Here is a 23,050-nt window from a genome sequence, read left to right on the forward strand (position 1 = left end):
GTCATAGAATGATAACATTACAGAACTAGAAAATTAGCGATCAGATTGTGTCTCTTACTTATAAATATTTTATACATGAAGAATCTAAGGCCCTGGAGGTTAAATGATTGTCTTGAGAACACAAACCTGGCAAGTACTAGAGTAATAGATCACTAAGGTCTGTGGAGGGCAGAATTCTATGATGACCTTCTCCCCTTGTGTTGCTTACATGATTAAATTACCTTAGAAGGCAAAAGAAGTTTTGCCCTGCAATTAATGTTACTTATCAGTTGACCTTAAAATAGAGATTATCCCGGGACACCTGGGTGGCTCAGTTGATTGAACATCTGACTCTTGATTTCGGCTCAGGTTATGATCTCAGGGTCATGAGATGGAGCCCCATGTGGGCTCCATGCTCAGCGGGGAGTCGTCTTCTCTCCCTCTTCCCATGCTCCTCCCCCCACTCATTCTCTCTTTCTCTCTCTCTCTCTAAAATAAATAAATAAATCTTCTTTTAAAATTAAAAGATAAAATAAAATAGAAACTATCCAGGTGGGCTTAACTTAATCACATAAACCCTTTAAGGGAGGACAGTTTTCTCCTACTATGGTCAGAAGAGGATATCAGAGATTTTCAAAGCATGAGAGGAATTGGACATGAGGAACAAATTATCTCCATGGCTGGGTGGCATGAGAAGCATAGACTGAGAGCAGCCCCCAGCTGACAGCTGGCGAGGAAATGAAGACCTGTAACTGAGAAACTGAATTCTGCCAACAATGTGAATGAATTTGGAAACAGATTCTCCCCCAGAGCATCCAGATAAGAACCCATCCTCAGCAAGGCATCTTGATTTCAGCCTTGTGAGACCCTAAACAGGAAATCAAGTTGAACCCATGTGGAATTTACCTGTAACTATACAATGATAAATGAATGTTCTTTTAAGCTGTTAAATTTGAATTATTTGGTCCATAACAACAGAAAACAAATACTAGGTCTAACCTGAAAGCAGAAAGCATTTGAGATTTTAAGAAAGAGAAACTGTGAGCATAAGCATTTTGTTACACAAATGATAAATGAGCAAAGAAGCTAAATGAAAGACAGGAGAGAACTCTGAGTAACAACTGCAGAAAGCTACTATCACCCCCAAATCAGAGGAGTGATGGGAACTGAGTTACCAGAGTCCGGGAGTAAAGTCACGCAGCTGAAGCTGGAGCCACAGCAGCCTGTCCAGTGGACACTGAGCCATTGCATGAGCTGTGGTAGCTTCTAAACACTCAGCCTGAGGCACAGAAAGGTGTGCATCTTCTTTCTTGTTACCTTCCAGTCTTTCACTAAGGCCTCCCATTGGCCAGACCCTACTAAATACTGGCTGATACAGGAGCCTGAGAAAGACAGCCTGCAGAGTCAGCCTTCTGCCACACAAAGCAGAGCAAGGAAATGACAAGAAATGAATCTTAAGGCAAATAGACCCAAGACAAGCACAGATGGCAGCAAAACCTTCAAGAAGACAAGGCAGTTGGAGTTCAGGCACTGTGCCACATTATTTATGTTATCTCTTTTAGTTCATAGATTATATTAATTAATTAATTAATTAATTAATTAATTAATTAATTTTTGTATTCCTGTTCTACTGACTAGGAAATTGAGGTCCAGGGAGGTTAAAAAATGTTCCCCAAATTATGTTGCCTTAAATAATAGGCCTGATTTTAAACACAGGTTTACATAACTATCACTAGCCAACTTACAGGAGTAACTATGAGCACTACAGATGCTTGTCATTTGAAGCAGTAGGAAAATATGAACAAGGCAGAAAAATGATATGCAGTTTTATATTGTACTTTTTTAAATAAAGGACTTTCATTTGACTGAAAAAAATACATTTCAGATCATTATATTCAATAGTTCAACACTTCAATACATATACATTTTGTGTTCACCTCTTGGGGTTAAGTTTATGATTCCCTCAATCATAATATGTTTCCTTTTATAATGACAGAATTAAATCTGCATGAATCCTCACAAGATTAATTTGTACACACATTTCCAATGTTATTTTCTGAGATTTACATTCTGAAGATTTATGTTGCAGTAATCTAGTGTGAAGGAACTACATACTTCTTTTTAGCATTAATTATGAAACATATTAATAATAAAATATGCCATAATAGAAATACAAGGATATGAGAAGAAATATTTATAGTATAGCAGGCATGCTACATATCTCTGAAATTCAGTTATATCATTGGTAGAATGAAGATCTTATAGTAGGGGACTCTTAATGTCCTTCAAGTTTTAACAATTGAATTGTCCTCCTCCATCTTAAACCCTTGACTGTAATAAAACATAGCAACCATATGTATATTGAAATAAGGTTTATTGAATTCTCAGAAAGATCACCAGTTTAAACAAGTTTGAGTGCAGTGGGGGAAATATTAGAATTTCTATTTATATATTTTTTTTCTAAAATGAGAACGAAATTAGTCTTTTATACTCTTTAATGTATGGATTGATGCTGGCTCCTTCATCTGCTCTGCAGGTCAGATCCTTGCATAGGTACCACAATCCCTAATATATCCACGCCATCCTGACATTTCGAAGGTATCATTCTTATTTTTTGGTCTTTTAATAAAAGTTTGCTAAGTATTGAAACCTTTCTGTCCCCATTAAATGTATTTATAGAACCATTATATTATGTAAACTGTACTAATCCTAAAATATTAGACAAGTAGCATAAAAATTCCCTTTAATAAAATTGTTGTTTGTATATAATTCTGCTAATTGCACGTATGAAAAGAAAAGCAGTAAGAAAATGATTGACCTAATACTTCTAATATTAGCCCTTTTTTAGCCACAAGGAAATAAAATTCATGATAATTTAATTAAATTTACCATTTTCAATCACATCATTCTCACAGAACTATATTCTTACTAATCATATTTCTATTGAGAGGAAAAATGATTATCATTATAAATAAACAAAAATTATATGAAATAGCATATTTTATATATTTTGTCTTTATCACCTAGTTTTGTATTTCTATTTTCTGTATGTTTTACAGCATGACAGTACATGAGTACTGTTGCAAATGGATACAATGTGAAACTAAATTGGGGTACATATATCAGGGTGCATGCTCAAAATATGATGGGAGTCCCTGATCTATAAAGTTGGGAGAACCTTGTTTAGGGAATCTTAAGAATACAGAAATACAAAAGAATAATCTATAGTTTTTACTTTTATTAACTAATGATAATTCATTAGTGTGATTTTGAAATATTATCTAATAGCATATCTTTTTATTTTCAGATGAGCCTTTTATGTAGAGAACCTGTGAGTTAGAAGTGACTTCTTTATACATATGAAACGCTTTACAGTATATAATATATATAATGCACTCACTCATTCATTCATTTTCACACATTCATCAGGTATTTACTGAATAATGTCTAAGTCCCAAGCACTGTTCTAAGTGCAGACAAAATAGCAGTAATCAAAATAAAGTTTCTGGTCTTATGTAACTTTCTAATACTTTCTAATATTGGACACTGTCTTAGTCCATTCAAGCTGCTATAACAAACTACCATAGACTGAGTGGCTTAAATAACAAACATTTGTTTCTCACAGTTCGGGAGGCTTGGAAAGTCCAAGGTCAAGGTACCAGCTGATTCACTCTCTGGTGAGAGCTCACTTCTTGGTTCATAGGTGACCATCTTCTCACTGTGTCATCACAAGGCTGGGGGGAAATAAGGAGAAGGCTCTCTGGAGGTCTCTTTTACAAAGACACTAATCCCATTTATGAGGGCTGTGTCCTCATGATCTAAACATCTCCCAAAGGCCTCATCTCCCCCCCCCACCAAAGACCTCATCTTCTAATACTATTGCATTGGGGTTTGGGGTTTCAGCACAAAAATTTTGGAGGGGTACAAATATCCAGTCTATAACAGACACCAACATTTATCATGGCAGGCATGGGAAGAAGAAATAAGCTAAACATAAACATTTTCCCTTCTTTAATTCTTTCCATTTGTGCTCTATGATTAACTCCACAAAAACAAGCTCTAAGCAGAGTTGTAAAAGAAGAGCTATTTTTCTTCAGCTCCATTCACTTTCCCTTTGGCAAACTATTGTCTCCCTTAGTTGCCATAATCCTCATCCAATCTGGACTCCTGTGCCTCTGGTCTGAGGGGCTGCTAGGGATGCCCAACATATCTCTCTCCCTGGCCAAATGCTCCATGTGAATCTTGACTTCTCTCTGATTTTAAAATATACCTCTCTGTCCTATTCTCTTAAGACAATTGTAGATAAGTTTCTAATTTGACACATTGTTTTGGTAGGAATGTTATGAGATAAAAATGGATTAATAGCTAATTACTAAGGATCATAGAATACTCATTCTATTAAATAACTATATCTGAAAAATTTTGATATACATTAGATTTAAGTATAATGCTAAACTTTACTCGTAATCTATTCACAATATATAGCTTTTTCTATGCACAACAAATCTGTCCTGCTATCTTCAAGGGGATCAATCTCCTGGAAACCAAAGATGGACTCACCAGATGAGAAATAGATTGAGTAGGCAGGAGTTTGTTATCCAGTTTGTGACAGTCACCAAAGAAGGGCTGTTCTTAATTGCCAGATCAAGGATGCACATTCACTCAATAGGAATGGTCACTGTGATGTGAAAGACTACATCTAAACAAGGCTAGGTAGGTTACAGAGAATGGCTTTTCATACTACAACACAATGTGGAATAGTTATTTTAGCACAAATACATAAGAAAATATTCATGCAGGATTCAATCTTGCCAGGGTAAAATGTATTAATACCTTAATTAATAACACAGCAATTCTGAACCTATGTTTTCATCAATTGGGAGCATAGCATCATAGCAGCCATCTTTTAAAATGTATATACATCATTCTGAAGATTACAATTCCTTTATTAAAATGTGTCATATCCATACTGGTACCTCCACTCTATCTTCAAGAGTTTGGTAACTTCTAGAGGTGTGGTTTATAATAAAGTCAGTGGGACCCATGGTACACCTCTGTTTTAAGGTTGGCCTGTTGGTCCACAGTGGTGTTTTACAGGGTCTCTTGTTGGTGGTTAAGATTTTGAGAGCCCTTGGAAAATAGTGCTGGTTGAGAAACTAAGCAAGGGAGGCAAATCCATATATAGAATATGTGTCAAACTTGGTCAGTAGAATATGTGTCAAACTTCACCTTTTCAGAATAGAAGGGTTCTGATTTATAATTGACTTGCCAGCAACTGACTGCTTGGTCTCTTTGAGGTATGATACAATTTCAAGGGATCAGTGTTGATCTCTGTTTCTGGTAGATCAGACATTCAGCAGTGGTGGTATAAGGATCAACCTTGATGAGAGGGAGCCCATGCTATTGGATCCATAAATGGCATCTATCCCTGCTTACATGTCTACTCTGTTCATGAACCCTTAAAAGAAATGGGGTGGTCAAGAACAAAGGCTGACTGACATGAACTGGCCAAGTCATCTTCTCTACTTTTGTCTTCCACAGTGGCCATCAATATATCTGCTCAGTTTTTCTTATTTTTGTTTTTATTGCTTAACCTGGATTCCTAGAGGTTGATCTGTTATCTTCCTATCTTAATGATCAGACAATGATTATAGCCTTAAGGCTTCCATCCTCTACCAATTTATCTGTGTGAGTTGGTAAACACATCCAAAATGGAAGCCAGTTATAAGTTCATTTTTTAATTAAAGTATAGTTGACATACAATGTTATATTAATTTCAGGTGTACAACATAGTGTTTGGACAATTACTCAATGCTCACTACAATGAGTATAGTCACCATCTGTCACCATACAACAGTATTATAATATTATTGACTGTATACCCCATGCTGTAGTTTTCATCTCCATGACTTATTTATTTTATAACTATAAACTTGCATCTCTTAGTCCCTTTCACTTATTGTACCCATTTTCCCACCCATTTCCTCTCTGGCAACTATTCATTTGTTCTCGTTTAAGAGTCTGTTCTGTTTTATTTTTTAGATTCCACATGTAAATGAAATCATATGATATTTATTTTTCTCTGATTTATTTCACTTAGCCTGATACACTTTAGGTCCATCCAAATTGTTGCAAATGACAAGACTTAATTCTCTTTTATGGATGAGTAATATTCCACTGCATATATACACCCCATCTTCTTTATCCATTCATCTATTGGTGGATACTTTGGTTGCTTCCATATCTTGGCTATTGTAAATAAAGCTGCAATAAACATGGGAGTGTGTTTGTCTTTTCAAATTAGTGTTTTCATTTTCTTTGTTAAATACCAGAAGTGGAATTACTGGATCATATGGTATTTCTTTTTTAATTTTTTGAGGAACCTCTTTACTGTTTTTTCACAGTGGTTGTACCAATTTACATTCCTACCAACAGTGCACAAGGGTTCCCTTTTCTCCACACCCTTTCAACACTTATTTTTTTATTTTAGCCATGCTACAGGTACGAGGTGATATCTCATGTGGTTTTGATTTGCATCCCCCTGATGACTAGGGAGGTTGAGCATCTTTTCATGTACCTGTTAACCATCTGTATGATTCCTTTGGGAAAATGTCAATTTAGGTCTCCTGTCCATAAACAGATTGTTTGGGGGATTTTTTGGTTATGAGTTGTATAAGTTCATTATATATTTTGGATATTAACCGCTTATCAGATGCATCATCTACAAATACCTTCTCCCATTCAGTAGACTCCCTTTTCATTTTGTTGATGGTGTCTTTTGCTATGCAAAGCTTTTTATTTTGGTGTAGTCCCAATGGTCTATTTTTGCTTCTGTTTCCCTTGCTCAAGGAGACATTTTCATAAATATGCTGCTAAACCCATGTCCAAGAGATTACTGCCTATGTTTTATTTTAGGAGTTTTATGGTTTCAAGTCTCATATGTAGGTATTTAATCTATTTTGAGCTTATTTTTATGTATGGTGTAAGAAAGTGGTCCAATTTCATTGTTTTGCACGTACCAGTGTTGTTTTTTCAACACCATTTATTGAAGACTGTCTTTTTCCCATTGTATATTCTTGCCTCCATTGTCATAGATCAAATGGCCATATAGGTGTGGGCTTATTTCTGGGCTCTCTATCCTGTTGTATTGATCTATGTGTCTATTTTTGCATCAGGACCATACTGTTTTGATTACTATAGCTTTGTTGTATATCTTGAAATCTGGGGTTATGATACTTACAGCTTTGTACTTTATTCTCAAGATTGTTTTGGCTATTTGGAATCTTTTGTGTTCCATACAAAGTTTAGGATTCTTTGTTCTAGTTCTGTGAAAAATGCTGTTGGTATTTTTGATAGGGATTGCATAGAATCTGTAGTTTGCTTTGGGTAGTATGGGCCTTTTAACAATATTAATTCTTCTGATCCCTGAGCATGATGTAGCTTTCCATTTGTTTGTGTCATCTTCAGTATCTTTTATCAATGTCTTATAGTTTGCAGAGTACATTGCTAACAGGGTAGATGGCCAGTGTTAGCACTGGCTCCTGCAAGCACCCAGCTATTTAGGTTGGGGGCGGTCTTGAAAAAATGGTACCTCTAAGTACTTTGATTCCCAGAGAAATCTCCTGCAGATCCCTGCCCCTCCAGCACACATTCTTGGTCAGTAAATCCCCTTCATGTATAATCCAGGCACTTTTCAGACTGCTGCTTCTGTGCTGTGTCTTGTGCCAGTTAATGAGCTTGCTGGCTCTTTAAGGGCTGGGATTTAATTTCCTATCACCCTCTAGTTCACTTGGAATTAAGCCTCACTGATTTTCAAAGCCAGGAGGATTTGTCTTCCCAGTGTGAGTCCTCAGGGCTGGGGGTGCCTGGTATGAGGTTTAGTCCCTGCAATCCCCCATGCTTGTGATGTCCTTCCCACTTGTGGCTGGTCATATTTGGAATTTGGTTCCTGACTGCATCTTTGACCCTCCTACCCTTGTTAATATTGATATCTCTCTATGACTAGCTGTGGAAGACCTGTTCTGCTGGTCTTTGGGTCATTTTTAAAGTTAGTTGCATGGATATAGATATTTCCTCAGTGTGTCCATGGGAGAAGATGAGCTCGGGAGCCTTCTACTCCACCATCCTCCTCAGCTTTTCCAGAAATACCTATATTTTATAAACTTCCCAGACTTTTAAATGTCCTTGCCCACTTTAATTGAGCAGCAACTTTTTTAGAAACTCATTATTATTGAAAAGTTCAAAAGCATTCATAGAAACAGCTTTCAGTCTACTATTATAAACTCATTTGTTTATACGATATTTAGTTAAATTACATGATTACAATGACAATTACAGTGATGTAACGGGTCTTGGGAAAAGTGCAACTGATTTTTGGTAAGCATATAATTGAACTGATAAAAGCGAGAGAGCACAGCATAGCAGAATTTAGTCTCCTAGCTAAATGCATTTAACAAGTCAGTATACTTTATATTGTACATTAATGTTTAGATTAAGTTATTTGGGAGTTAAGAGAGTATCTGTAGTACCCTTCCCTTCACCATCTTGGAAAACGAGGGTCATGTTCTGGACTGACTTTTATATCTGCAGTTCCCATGTATAGTAAAAGAATAGCACCTCCTCAATGGAGAACTCCACCAGGGTCTTTCTTTTTTTTTTTTTTTTTTTAAAGATTTTATTTATTTATTCGACAGAGATAGAGACAGCCAGCAAGAGAGGGAACACAAGCAGGGGGAGTGGGAGAGGAAGAAGCAGGCTCATAGCGGAGGAGCCTGATGTGGGGCTCGATCCCATAACGCCGGGATCACGCCCTGAGCCGAAGGCAGACACTCAACCGCTGTGCCACCCAGGCGCCCCAGACCAGGGTCTTTCTAACTGCATTTTGCCTTATAGTTATAATTTTCAAACCATTCATTCATTCATTCATTCATTCATGTATTTATTTATTTAGCTAGTTTAGTCCTGAAACTTTTTTTCATTCAAAAGCTTATAAGCAATTATAATAGATTAAAAAGAAAATTCTGATTAAAGAAGGGTCTTTAAGTCTCATTTAGTTTGATAATCATTTGCCAGAGAAAGTGGCTGCTGAGGTAGAGTTGTAAGGAATCCACTTCAAATACCGCTACTCTAAACGATAGTCTTCTTTTATAATTCAAGTCATATTATGTTGTTGCCTAGAGAATATTTGCTTTTTTGTAGACTCAAATCTTTTACACCAAATTTTGTTTTGTTTTTTCTTTAATAAGCTGTAAAGGGTGTGAGGTTAGGGGATGACTAGTTGTTAGAAATTTCCTTTGAGTGATTTCTTACTACCTTAACTTCTTTTTTTTTTTTTTAAAGATTTTATTTATTTATTCGACAGAGATAGAGACAGCCAGCGAGAGAGGGAACACAAGCAGGGGGAGTGGGAGAGGAAGAAGCAAGCTCATAGAGGAGGAGCCTGATGTGGGGCTCGATCCCAGAACGCCGGGATCACGCCCTGAGCCGAAGGCAGACGCTTAACCGCTGCGCCACCCAGGTGCCCCTTACTACCTTAACTTCTAACCTAAGCATAAAAATAACCAGAGAAAAATGATCAGTCTTTTTCTGTGCGAACTTTATATTGCTGTCCACAACAGCTTTCCTTCTAAATTAAGTGTTCTCTTTTAACTCTGACCTTGAAAGCTCAATCTAAATGTCATAAAAAAATAGTGGCTTCAAGAGCTGGAATCTGTGCACTCTGTTGGATCTTCAATGTCTTTTAGGTCTAAGACTAAGAGTATTTTATAGTTTTACACTCATCTGGCCACAATTCTAATGCAAAATTGGATTATTGCACCACATAATGAAGATAACAAGGAAGGGATATCTGTGAATTGCTGTTATAGATTTGTTGACAAAGCCAGCATTTGAGAAAAGCTTCTAGCCTTAGAATCAGAATTTTCAAGGTAAAAAAGCTTTAAAATCATTGATTCCCTAGAGGTAGTATGTGATGTGCTGGCATAGCCAGAAAATGGCCGAAATTGTGATTGCCTTAGGTCTTATTTTAGTACTCTTTCTTCCATGCAAATGACCCTTAACTTGTTGTTCTTGTTGTTCTTGGACTCCCTTGTGAATATAAGGAAAATAACAAACCCGATCCCTGGAAAAATACATATGTACAAACATATACCAGAGTTCGCAGAAATCACCTGGCTGAGCATCTCAATTAACTTGTCCATGGATCCAGTTTGAGGATGTGAGAAGCCTTCCCTTCTTCAAAGTGCCAGGGAAAGAGCAGAATATTGTAAATTCAGTCTATTTTTAGCGAGTTATATGGTGCTAAGATGTCAAGGACATCTAATTTTTCTTCATTAGAGAAAAGTAATATATATTCTTGGTGACCAAAAGCTCATGTAGCCACAGGGATTAGGAAAGCAATGCTGCAAACAAGATAAGCAGTTCAGCAATATGATAATAGAGTCAGTTAATTGTATTGTGACCAAGTTTAACATTTACCTAGCTATGTTGTCTTAAAATTCTAACAACCAAAATACTCTTAAGGGAAAAAAAGAAAGAAAGAAAAAAAAATGTAGCATAACTTTTCAACAGATTGGTTTTAAAAAGTAGTTACAAAGCAACTGAACCCTAGATCATAACATCGCAGACTAAATTTGACAGTCTTTTAATAAACTGATTGTGACTATGAAGGAAATCATCAAATCAGAAGTACAGCAAGCCTGGTAAAAGATGGCCAGGCAACAGTAAGTTATGATCACATTATATTAGGAAGAAAAAAGGCAAAATCATGGAAAATAGAAAGAAAAATTAAAATTGAACAAATATTTAAAATCATAATTCAAGAAAACTTCCCTGAATTTAAGGACAATTTTATCTATATTGAAAAGGCATACCATGTGTCCAGGAATATTTACCCAAAATTCTTAACACTGAATTATTGTAGTATAATCATTGGACTTCAACTTAAGGAAGAATTTTTTGGACAATTGGGTGAAAATAAATCACTTGTAAAGGAAAATAAATCAGGTTGGCATTATACTTCTTCCCAGCAACATTAAATGTCAGCAGACAGTGAAGTAACATCTACAGGATATTTAAAAGAAGAGAGAAGATTCAAGGATTTTATATCCAGACAAGTTATTTGTTACATATAAGTACTGCACGCAGTATTAAATAGGAGAGAACTCAGGAATTATTACTCATAGGAGACTTGCCTGAGAAAATTGGAGGACAAGTTCTTTCTTTCAGCACTTTAAGAATTTCACTCCACTCTCTCCCTGCTTACATGGTTTCTGAAGATATATTTGATGTAATTCTTAACCTTTCTCCTATTTTTTTTCCTTCTGGCTTCTTTCAAGATTTTTATTATTTTGTGTTATCTGCAGTGTGAATATGATATTTCTAGGTAAAGATTTCTTGGTATTTATATTGCTTAGTGTTTGCTAGGTTTCCTGAATCTGTGGTTTGGTGTATATCATTAACTTTGAAAATTTTTCAGTCATTATTGCTTTCAACATTTATTCTGTTCCTTTGCATATGTTGAATCATATTTGCATCCCAGGCATAAATCCAAAATGATCAATTTTTGCTTCTGAATTTGGTTTGTTAGTATTTTATCAAAAATGTTTGCATCTTTATTTATCATGGATATTGGCTTGTAATTTTATTTTTTAGTAGTGTTCATTTCTGTTTTGGGTACCAGAATAATGCTAGCCTTATAAAATGAGTTTGGGAGTATTCTCTCCTCCTTGATTTGTTGGAAGAGTTTGAGAAGGATTGGTATTAATTCTTCCTTAAATGTTTGGTAAAAATCACCAGTAAAGGGGCGCCTGGGTGGCACAGTGGTTAAGCGTCTGCCTTCGGCTCAGGGCGTGGTCCGGGCATTATGGGATCGAGCCCCACATCAGGCTCCTCCGCTATGAGCCTGCTTCTTCCTCTCCCACTCCCCCTGCCTGTGTTCCCTCTCTCGCTGGCTGTCTCTATCTCTGTCGAATAAATAAATAAATAAATAAATAAATAAATAAATAAATCTTAAAAAAAAAAAAAATCACCAGTAAAGCCATCTGGTGCTTTGCTTTCCTTGGTTGGGAGATCTTTTACTACTGATTTAATCTCCTTACTAGTAATTGGTCTATTCAGATTTTCTCTTTCTTCCTGATTCAGTCTTGGTAAGTTGTATGTTTCTGAGAATTTTCCCATTTCTGCTAATTGTTCAACCTTTTAGCATATAGTTGTTCATAGTAGTTTCTTTGAATTTCTGTAGTAGCCATTATAATGTGTCCTTACTCATTTACAATTTTGTTGATTTGAGTCCTCTCTCTTTTGTTCTTTTGTTAGTGTAGCTAATAGTTTGTTAATTTAGCTTTTCAGAGAACCAATTCTTAGTTTGGTTAATCTTTTCTATTGTTTCCCTCTTCTCTATTTCATTCATTTCTGCTCTAATTTTTATGATTTCCTTTTATCTGCTAACTTTGGGTTCAGTTTGTTTTTCTTTTTTAAATTCGTTAAAGCACAGATAGGTTGTTTATATGTGATCTTTCTTGTTTCTTAATGTATGTATTTATTGCTATGGCTTTCTCTCTTGGAATAGCTTTTGCTGCATTCCACAAGTTCTGGTATGTTGTGTTTCCATTTTCATTTGTCTCAAGATCTTTTTTATGTCATTTTTAATTTATTTTTTGATCCATTGGTTGTTCAGGAAGAGTGTTACTTAATTTTTGTGTTCATGAATTTTCCAGTTTTCCTCATTATTGATTTCTAGTTTCATGACATTGTGGTTCAAGAAGATACTTGATATGATTGCAATCTTTTTGAACTTGCTAAGACTTGTTTTGTGGCCTAACATATGGTCTTTCCTAGAAAACATTCCATGTACACTTAAGAAGAATGTGCATTCTATTGTTATTGAATATACTGTTCACTGTATATATCTGTTAGGTCTATTTGGTCTGTAGTGTTTTTCAAGTCCACCATTTCCTTATTGATTCTCTGCATATCCATTTTGAGACACAGTCTTCAACCATTGCCATATTACTGTTTATTCCTCCTTTTAGCTTTGTTAATTTTTGCTTTGTTTAGTTAGGTGCCTCAATGTTGGGTGCATAAATATTTACAATTGTTCTATCCTCTTGATATATTGATCCCTTTACCATTATATAATGATTTTTCTTTGTCTCTTTTTATCATTATTAAAGTCTATTTTGTCTGATGTATATAAAGCTACCTCTGCCTTTTTTGGTTACCATTTGATTGAAATGTCTTTTTCCAGTACTTTACTCTCAGTCTATGTGTGTCTTTAAAGCTAAAATTACTCTCTTGTATGGAGCATATTGTTGGATCTTATTTTTTAATCCATTCAGCCTTTCTGTATTTTTAATTATGTAATTTAATCCATTTACATTTAAAGTAATTATTGATTGGTAAGAAAATAGGTAGCAGATGGGGCTATGACTCATTTCCTTTCCTTGCAGGGCAGCAGGATAGGACCCAGGGTCTGTATAGCCCATTGTTTGGAGACTTCAGTCAGGTCAGAGTGTGTACTGAATGCTCTGGTCAGGTGAGGCTACCACTTTTGCTCTGCAGACCAGATAACCATGGGCTGTTCTCCCTGTTTGAGTGCCACTGTACATATGGCTGTTGAATGCGCTACGCAGCTTTCTGTGTTCTGTGGTTTGAGTCTTTCACCGACAGGATGAAGGTTGCATAAAACAATGAGCGAGGTTATGAATTAGATTTCCTGCTCTGGTACAGTGGGAAAAACAGCTCTAAAACTGATAAAACTCTTTGTTGTCTTAACTCAAGCTGACCCACCTTCCAAATAGGGCCATGAACAAACAGGGCCACTGCCTTTGCTCTGCAAACTATCACTACCCACTCATCTCTTAGCTTGAGTGACACTGCGCTGCACAGTTTCTGGGAGTTGTTACCAGCCCTTCTGGTCAGATGGGACCAGAAAGCACTCACTATAGTGGATAGGGCTGTGTCTCAACTCCTTTACCTAGGGAAAGAGACTGTTACAGGCTATTCTCAATTTCCTAAACAGATTTTATAGCCAAGAGAGGCCTTGAGCTACCCTCAGCCGTGGCTATGAATCAGTCCCCTTCCCATCATTCCCAGTACAGGCTTTGCTGTGGGGGTGATCAATTCTGCTTATTCACCTCTTGGTTCAAGCACCACTGGGCCACACAGCTTCTAGAAGTTCTTGCTAGCCCTTCTGGTCAGATGGGGCCAGAAGAAACTCTCTACAGCAAGTAGGACTGTAATTCGGCTCCTAGCCTGGGCATGGGCAAACTATGCTCTAGGGCCTGCAAAACCCCTCCTTTTGAGGATCTGAATCAGGAAGAAATGCACTTTGCCATGTACCTTGGTCAGAGTGCACCCCTAAATTGGTTCTGCAGATTAGCAAAGCAACTGGTTGGGATTACTACTTGGCCCCTGCTGGTAAGAACTTGGTCTGCCAAGATCCATGTGCTGGTTGTAAGCTTTTCCCCTTTCCCCATTACAATCAGATTACCAGTATTGAGCCCCACAGATTCTCCTGCAATCCCCATGGTGTGAGATCAGACTAGGGGCTCCCAAAAAGTGACCAGAATGCTGAAGGAGGCTCATTGCTTCACCTGGGCTCTCTTTTTTCACTGGAAGAACTGCAGGCTCAGAAAAGACCTCTTCATGTGGTGCTGTGCTGGCCTGGGGGTGTGAGAATCCTGTCAACATGTAGCCACTTCTCTTACTCTTCTAATATAGTCTGTCTTGGTCTCTCTGGTGCAGGGGGATGCTTCAGCCTCACCTCCATATTCTAGGATTCTCTCTGGTATCTTATTCTTGAATAGATGCTAGTTCTTCTTACAAGGGGTGCAAAGTCAGGAACAACCTATGTTGCCATCTTGGTGACATCTAATTCATCCATTTTTATATTAATTTTAACTTTTAATTGGAATGTGTATTCTATTAATATTTAATGTAGCTATGGATCTTTTTGGATTTATTTCTACCATTTTAGAATTTGTTTTTTGCTTGTTCCCTTTGATTTTTGTTTCTCATTCTCTCTTATTATCTTAATATTTTTATATTTTTTAAATAATTTCACACTTTAAGTGATTACTTTGAGGATCCTTAAATTTAGAGTCTACTTAGGCATAATATTGTACCATTTCAGATAAAAGTGTTGAAAACCTTGATGTATGCAAGTCCATTTACCATTTCCATTCCTTTATGATGTATTTATCCTAGGTTTCACATCTACATCTTATACACACATGAAAATTTCACAATTTTTACTTTAAGCAGTTCTGTGTTTTAAAGAAATTTGGAGGAAAACAGGGTTTATATTTTTCCAAACCACTTCTGATGCTCTATTTCATTCCAAAGATATATGTTCTATTAGATATAATTTTCAGCTTAAAAAACATCCTTTAGTATTTTAGGCAGTCTGAGTAGGATGGTGATCAGTTCTTTTAGTTTTCTGTGTCAAAATGTGTTTTTATTTTGTTTTCATTCTTGAAGAAAATTTTAGCTAGATAAAAATTCTGGATTAACTTTATTTTTTCTCATTTCAGGATTTTGTCACTGATTTGTTGCCTTTCTAATTTCTGACCAGGAAATTGTGGTCATTTGAATTCTTGTTTCTCTTTATGTAATGAGTTACAATTTTTGTTGTTGTTGTTCTAGTTGTTGGCTAGTTTTCCTCTATGTTTGCTTTTCAGTAATTTGACTTTGACGTGCCTGAATGAGGTTTTTTTTTTCCTCTTTATAATATTTGCTCTTCTTGAAATTTACTCATCTCTTGAATCTGTAAATTTATGTCTTTCAAAAATCTGAGGATATTTTTGTCATTATATCTTCTAATATTTTTCTACTCTACTGTCATCTCTTGAATCTGTAAATTTATGTCTTTCAAAAATCTGAGGATATTTTTGTCATTATATCTTCTAATATTTTTCTACTCTACTGGGACTCCAATAAATGTCTTCAAATTGTGTACATTTTTAATCATTGTTTTCTCAAATATTATTATCTGCTTTATTCTTTTTGGTCCTGTCTTTTGGGATTCCAATTACATATGTTATGCCTTTTGATATTGTTGCATTCGATTCTGAGGCTCTGTTTTTTCCCCCCAAATCTTTTTCTCTTTTCTTTGAACCAAACAACTTGAATTGATCTATTTTCAAAATCACTATTTCCTGTGTCAATTCCATTTTCCTGTTAAGGCTTTGCAGTGAATTTTTAATTTCAGATACTGCACTTTTTATTTCTAAAATATTTGTTTGGTTATTTTTTATATTTTATATTTCTCTCTAAAAGTTCTTATGTCTTCATTTGTTTTAAACATATATTCCTTTATACCATTAAACATAAATATAATATCCTTCAAAATTCATTTCTGTTAATTCCATCTCCATCATCTGTGCCATTATAGGGTTGTTATACCTTGATAATCATTTCTTTTGAGAAAAAGTCATATTTCTTTGATTCTTCATGTTGAGTGATTATAGATTGTATTCTGGACATTGTAAATACTATGTTCGTTGGACAATATCTCTTAGGTGGCAGATAAAATCTCAGTACAATTTAGCTGGGCTCCCTAGAATCTGCTTTCATGTGGTAGCTTGACCTTCACCCAAATATTGGGGAAGTTAATGAACAGAATTAGGAGTACCTCTTCTCTTCTCCTTTCTTGTGGTCTCCCCACACTTTTCAGCAGTTTTGGTTTTCCCAAGTTCTGTTGTCTTGTTCTTCAAACCAGAAAGTGTAAAGGAATTCTATAGAAGATTTAGCCAAGCCACATGATTAAGACTGTGTGTGCCCTCTTGCTAGATGCCATGACAATAGGAAATTCATTCAGTGCTGTTCCCTACTTCCAAGTGTCAACTCTGTGTCAAGGAAGACAAAAGGAAGAGGACCTGTTTCTGTCACTCTCTAGTGCCTAAAACAGGGTGTTTTTTGTACGTCTGAAGTTTTTATATGCTAGCTAGTAGTAGCTAGTAGCTACTTTTATGTAGTAGCTAGTAATAGCTACTTAGCTATTACTGAGGACAAAAATCCTGCATGCATGTTCAAAAGATAGCTTTTTTATTATAGAATTAGAGTTTGGCAGTTATTTACTGACAACATATTAAAGATATCATTATCTTCATTCTGGTTTTTATTGAGAAGACTGCTGTTATCTTTTTCCTCTGTTCTTAGGACTTTCTCTTGCTTCTGATATTCTGGAAATATGCTACAATGCACAAAGGTGTCAATTTCTTTGTATTTATTCTGCTTTCTGCATATTGGAATTTATGGGTTTGAAGATTTCTAATTTTTATCAGTTTTGAAAATTTCTCATCCCTTATCTTTTCAAATAATGCTTTTCCTTCATTCTCTATCTTTTTTCTTTCTGGGACTGCAGTGAAACCTATATTACAACTCCTTATTCTCTCTTCCTTGACAATTTACTTTTCTATTTTCTCTCTCTCTCTCAACTGCCTGCAAGATAATCTTACTAGAAATATTTTCTATTTTACTGACTTACTATCAAGTTTTGTCTACTTGATTATTTAATGAAACCATTTAGGGTTTGCTAAGTAATATTTTTAGAATATGAGTCCTCAAAACTTACCACTTGAAACAAAAGCTAGGAAACTGATGGCAATCCTCATCCAAAAACGTGGGCATCTGCATTCTGTTGCCCTACATCCCACTTCTTGAGGTACACCATTACAGTCACTTGAGTTTCCATTTTGTATGGTGTTATTGAATTTGTTTGTATTTCTAATAACTATATATTATATTTTTAACATAATTTTATAAAAAGATATTACTATATATATTTGGGGAGCCTTTTTAAAATAAATATTATATTGCCATCCATTTAGTTTTTTATTATATATTGTATATTTAATATACTGATTTTTAAATTTCTGTACAGTAAAATTCCCACTTTTTTTTTTTACAATTCTGTGGGACATGACAAATGCAAAGAGTCATGTAACTATCACCACAATCGGAATATAGAACAGATTCCTCATCTTCAAAAATTCCTTTATGCTAGTTAATTTTTTAGAAAGACTTTATTTATTTCAGAGAGAGAGAGAGCATGAGTGGTGGGAGGAGCAAAGGAAGAAGAAGAGAAAGAATCTCAGACAGACTCCTCACTAAGCACAGAGCCTGATACAGGACTCCATCTCATGACCCATGAGATCATGACCTGAGCCCAAATCCGGAGTCTGACACTTAACTGACTGAGCCACCCAGACACCCCATGCTACTTAATTTTTATTAAATCTACCACCCAGCCCTAGTCTCTGGCAACCACCTGTATGTTCTCTATCTCTAAGGTTTTAGTTTTTACAGAATTTCATATTAGTGGAATCATTTAGTAAGTAACGTTTTGACTCTGGTTACTTTCACTTAGCATAATGCATTTGAGAGACATCTAAGTTATTCTTTTTTTATTGCTGAGTTGTATTCCATTGCATGAATGTACCAATTGTTTATCCATTAATGCATTGAAGAACATTTGGTTATTTTGAGTTCGAGGCCATTATGAAAATAGTTGCTATGCACATGGGCATTTTGTGTGATCATAAATTTTCATTCTGTGCAGTTAACACATAAGAGTGGGATTGCTGAATCTAATGGTAAGTGTATGCTTAACTTTTTTAAAAACTATCAAACTGTGTCCCAGAGTGGCTCTATAATTTTGCATTCCCATCAGAAATATATGAGTGATACAGTCTTGAACTTTTTTATTCTTAATATGATATTATAAATTAAACTATAATGATTAGTCTTCTTGCATACTTAATCTACATCAGTCACTTTGCATGCAGAAAGAATAGACAACTGCACCATTTTAATAAAGAATAAATCGATTGTGGTGATACAACCACATTCTGCTTTTGATTTTAACTTTGTCATTACAAGGCTGCCATGTTGCCCAACTTTATATGGTACCACTTACATCCTAGTCTATGGAGTTTTTCCCTGATCATTGGTTTTAGGTTTTTAATGAATGCATACAATAAGCAGAACCATCATGTGGATGTGTTTTTAATTTTGATAGTATACTCCATTGAAACAGATAAAATCATCAAAAACAGCTTCTAAAACCAATTTTAGAGGCTTTAAAACATATATGTAACACAAATTTGCACAGCAACATAAAGTTATTTCCCAAGACGTGTTTACTAAAAATTAGTTTTGCAAGATGTTAATATGTTTGATTTGAAGTGTGTAGCATTAGAGGGAATCTTTGGTTAAATAAGTTTGGAATAACATCATTAAACAAATATTTTTGTCTACTTCTTTTAGTATTCAGAGACTTTAATATTTTATTTTAAAGAGAGAACTAGCCAGTAGATCATTTTGCAAACTTATTTTATCATGGGACCCATCTTAGGAATCTCATAAAAATTTTGAACTTGTAATGTAAGGAAATTGGAACCATCACAGGAAACTCCTAATAGCATTTATTCCAGGTAAGCAGTTATTATCCGGCTCAATTTAGTGTAGATCATCTGAGAATGGTATTACAAATTGAATGTAAAATATGAAGTACCTGCAGAAATAAAGTGGACAGGTTAGAACATTTATTATAAAGAGGGGGCATTTGTAGATAGCACCAGTGCATAACAGGTCATAGCCAAGTGTCAAAAACAATTTACAGAATAGTTTGCAGTTTATAAGCTCTGGTTTTAGATGACATTTCTATTGACACTTTCTATTTTTGATAACGTTTCTGTGGGCTGACAGAAGATAGCTCTTACTTAGAAAGGCAAGGATTTCTGCCCCCTGGACTGTCTAAGGTGTTAAACCTATTATGTTCAATTCAAGTGTTACATTTTAAAAAGTACTACAGAGGGTAACCTTGGGAGGCATTCACTCTACTCTTAAGGTAAAGCCTAAAGCTTCTGTTGTCAGAGAGAGAAATGAAAGAAACATTTTAGATGTCTCCATGGATAGCCTAATGTTTTTAACTGTGTATTCTTTTTTTAGGTGCTCTGGGCATGAAGAAAGGGGGAAAATGTTTTTATAGGGTTTTGTTTATTTTTTCTAAATGAAGATTGGATAATATTTGCACCTACAGATATTTATGAATTTGTATCATACATTAGACTTAAGACTACATGTTATTTAATAGTTTCTGCTTTTCAGAACCCCTGATTTTATCTTTTTATCTATCTATCTATACCTACCTATCATCTTTCTTTTATTTCTGGTCTTTTATTATCAACACAATCTCTGATATTAGAAAAGAGAAAACAAGGCCATGTATTGTTACACATTTAACATAAATTTCTCTTTGTCTTTCTCTGTCTCTGTCTCTCTCTCTCTCTGTCTCTCACACACACACACACATACAATTTAACTAATGCTGCTGCTCTTGGGCAGTCAGATTTACTTTGTAAGGCTTATGGTACATGATGAAATACTCAATTGTGAAACTGATCAATTTTGACATAATTTGTGTTAAAACTCCATCCACTGAAAGTAAGTGATATAACATGTATTTGAAAATGGAGTTTGGGGTAAAACTCATGAATTTTCTTTTTAAAGGTGAATGAACATTGAGACACAGACTGTAGTTTTGGTAATAGTCTCACGGGTCAACACCAGTGTGTATTATGAATTTCTCTCTGCAGTGGTCCTACAGTAATATCAAACCCAGTAGCTTGATTATGATCCTTTTATTCTCTCCTTTGATAATATAACACTTCAGCTTCTATAAAAATTGATACCAATGCTGGGAAAAAGAAAGAGAAAAATTAGAAGAAGGAGTGGGAAACAGCATTTATAGAAAGCTATATATTTACATCTTTCACAATAGCTATCAGTTTTACTTTTTCTTTTCTCCTTCTGAATAACATTCATAATTTAATATTATTTAATAATATTCAAAATTTACTTAAAACTTAACATAAATATCAACCATTAATATGTTAGCAGTTGCTAAAAATAGATTTATAATTAAAATTACAATTAATAAATGAAGTTAGAGATGGAGGCAGTAAATTTACCATTAGCCCCTAATATTTTTCTTATGTTGAATTATGAAGCATGAAGAATATATTTCTTTCTAACACCAATTCTTTAAAAAGACAATTAAAATAGGTAAACTGCTGGGAAAATTATTCGAGGAATATGAGAAAGAAGGTACAAATAACCAAAATCAGAAATGAAGAAAGGGAAATCACTAACAGAACAGACATTTGAATCACTTTATGGCACTAAGTTCAAACAGATAAAATGACAGTTTTCTGAAAAATTAATCTGTAGGAAGTGGTCAAAGAAGAAATATGAAACTAAATAGCCTTGATTTTTAGAGAAGTCAACAAAATGCTCCACTAAAATCTTTATTTCCAAGCAACAGGTTTCAGATAATAGTGGTCATGTGATCCTTTTCTTCTTCTTCTTCCTCTTCTTCTTCTTCTTCTTCTTCTTTATCATCCTTTTCTTCTTAATGAAATATAAGAATAAGTTTGGTGAGTTATATGTTCTATTGGTTTGGACAAATGTATAACATGTTTCCACCATTATAGTGTCATACAGAACAGATTCATCCTCCCTAACCCTTAACAACTGATCTTTCTACTGTCTCCAAAGTTTTACCTTTTTCAGAATGTCATATAGTTAGAATCATACAGTATGTAGCCTTCTCAGATAGGCTTCTTTCATTTAGTAATACATATTTAAGTTTCCTCCATGTCTTTTTAAGACTTGACAACTAATTTCTTTGTAGCATTGAATAATATTTCATTGTTTGGATGTACCACAGTTTGCTTATCCATTCACCAACAGAAGAACATCTTGATTGCTTCTAAGTCTTCACAATTATGAATAAAGCTGCTACAGATATCCATGTGCATGTTTTTATGTAAACGTAGTTTTCAACTCCTTTAGATAAATACCAAGAAGTGTGACCAAAACAAAGATAATAATTAAGAATAAATAAAAGCCTAGAACTAAGGAGGTAAAAGGCCTGTACTATAAAACATTGGTGAAAGAAATTGAAGATGACACAAACAAATGGAAAGATACTCCAAACCCATGGATTGGAAGAACCAATATTGTTAAAATGTTCATACTGCCCAAAGCAACCTACAGATCTAGTGCAATCATTATCCAAATACCAACAACATTTTTCACAGAACTAGAACAAATAATTCTAAAATTTGTATGGAACCACAAAAGACCCTGAATTGCCAAAGCAATCTTGAAAAAAGAAGAACAAAGCTGGAGCTATCATATTCCCAGATTTTAAAATATACTGCAAAGCTATAGTAATCAAAACAGTATGGTACTGACATAAAAATTGACACACAAATCAATGGAATAGAAAGAATAGAGAGCCTAGAAATAAACCCACACTTCTCTGGTCAATTAAACTATGGTAAAGGAGGCAAGAATATGCAATGGAAAAAAAAAGTCTCTTCAAGAAATGGTGTTGGGAAAACTGGGCAGCTACATACAAGTAATGAAACTGGACCACTTTATTATACCATAAACACACACACACACACACACACACACACACACACCCCTCAAAATAGATTAAAGTCCTAAATGTAAGGCTTGAAACCTTAAAATTCCTAGAAGAAAACATAGGCAGTAATCACTTTCACATCAGCCATAGAAACATTTCTCTACAGTCTCCTTTGGCAAGGGAAACAAAAGCAAAATTAAACTAGTAGGCCTACACCAAAATAAAAAGCTTTTGCATAGCAAAGGAAACCATCAACAAAATAAAAAGACAACCTACCAAATAGGAAAAAGATATTTGCATTTGATATATCCAATAAAAGGGTAATATCCAAGATATATAAAGAACTTATACAAGTCAATACCAAAAAAAAAAAAAAAACCCCAAATAATCTAATTAAAAATTGGCAGAGGACATGAATTGACATTTTTTTTTCCAAAGAAGACATACAGATGGCCAACAGACCCATGAAAAGATGCTCAAAATTATTAATCCTCAGGGAAATGCAAATCACCATGATATATCACCATGAATCTTTCAGAATAGCTAAAATTAAAAAAAAAAACCACTAGAATCAGTAAGTGTTGAGAAGGATGTGGAGAAAAAGAACTCTTGTGCACTGTTAGTGGGAAT

This window comes from Ursus arctos, unplaced genomic scaffold (assembly GCF_023065955.2).
Source record: "Ursus arctos isolate Adak ecotype North America unplaced genomic scaffold, UrsArc2.0 scaffold_11, whole genome shotgun sequence".
NCBI classification, from domain to species: domain Eukaryota; kingdom Metazoa; phylum Chordata; class Mammalia; order Carnivora; family Ursidae; genus Ursus; species Ursus arctos.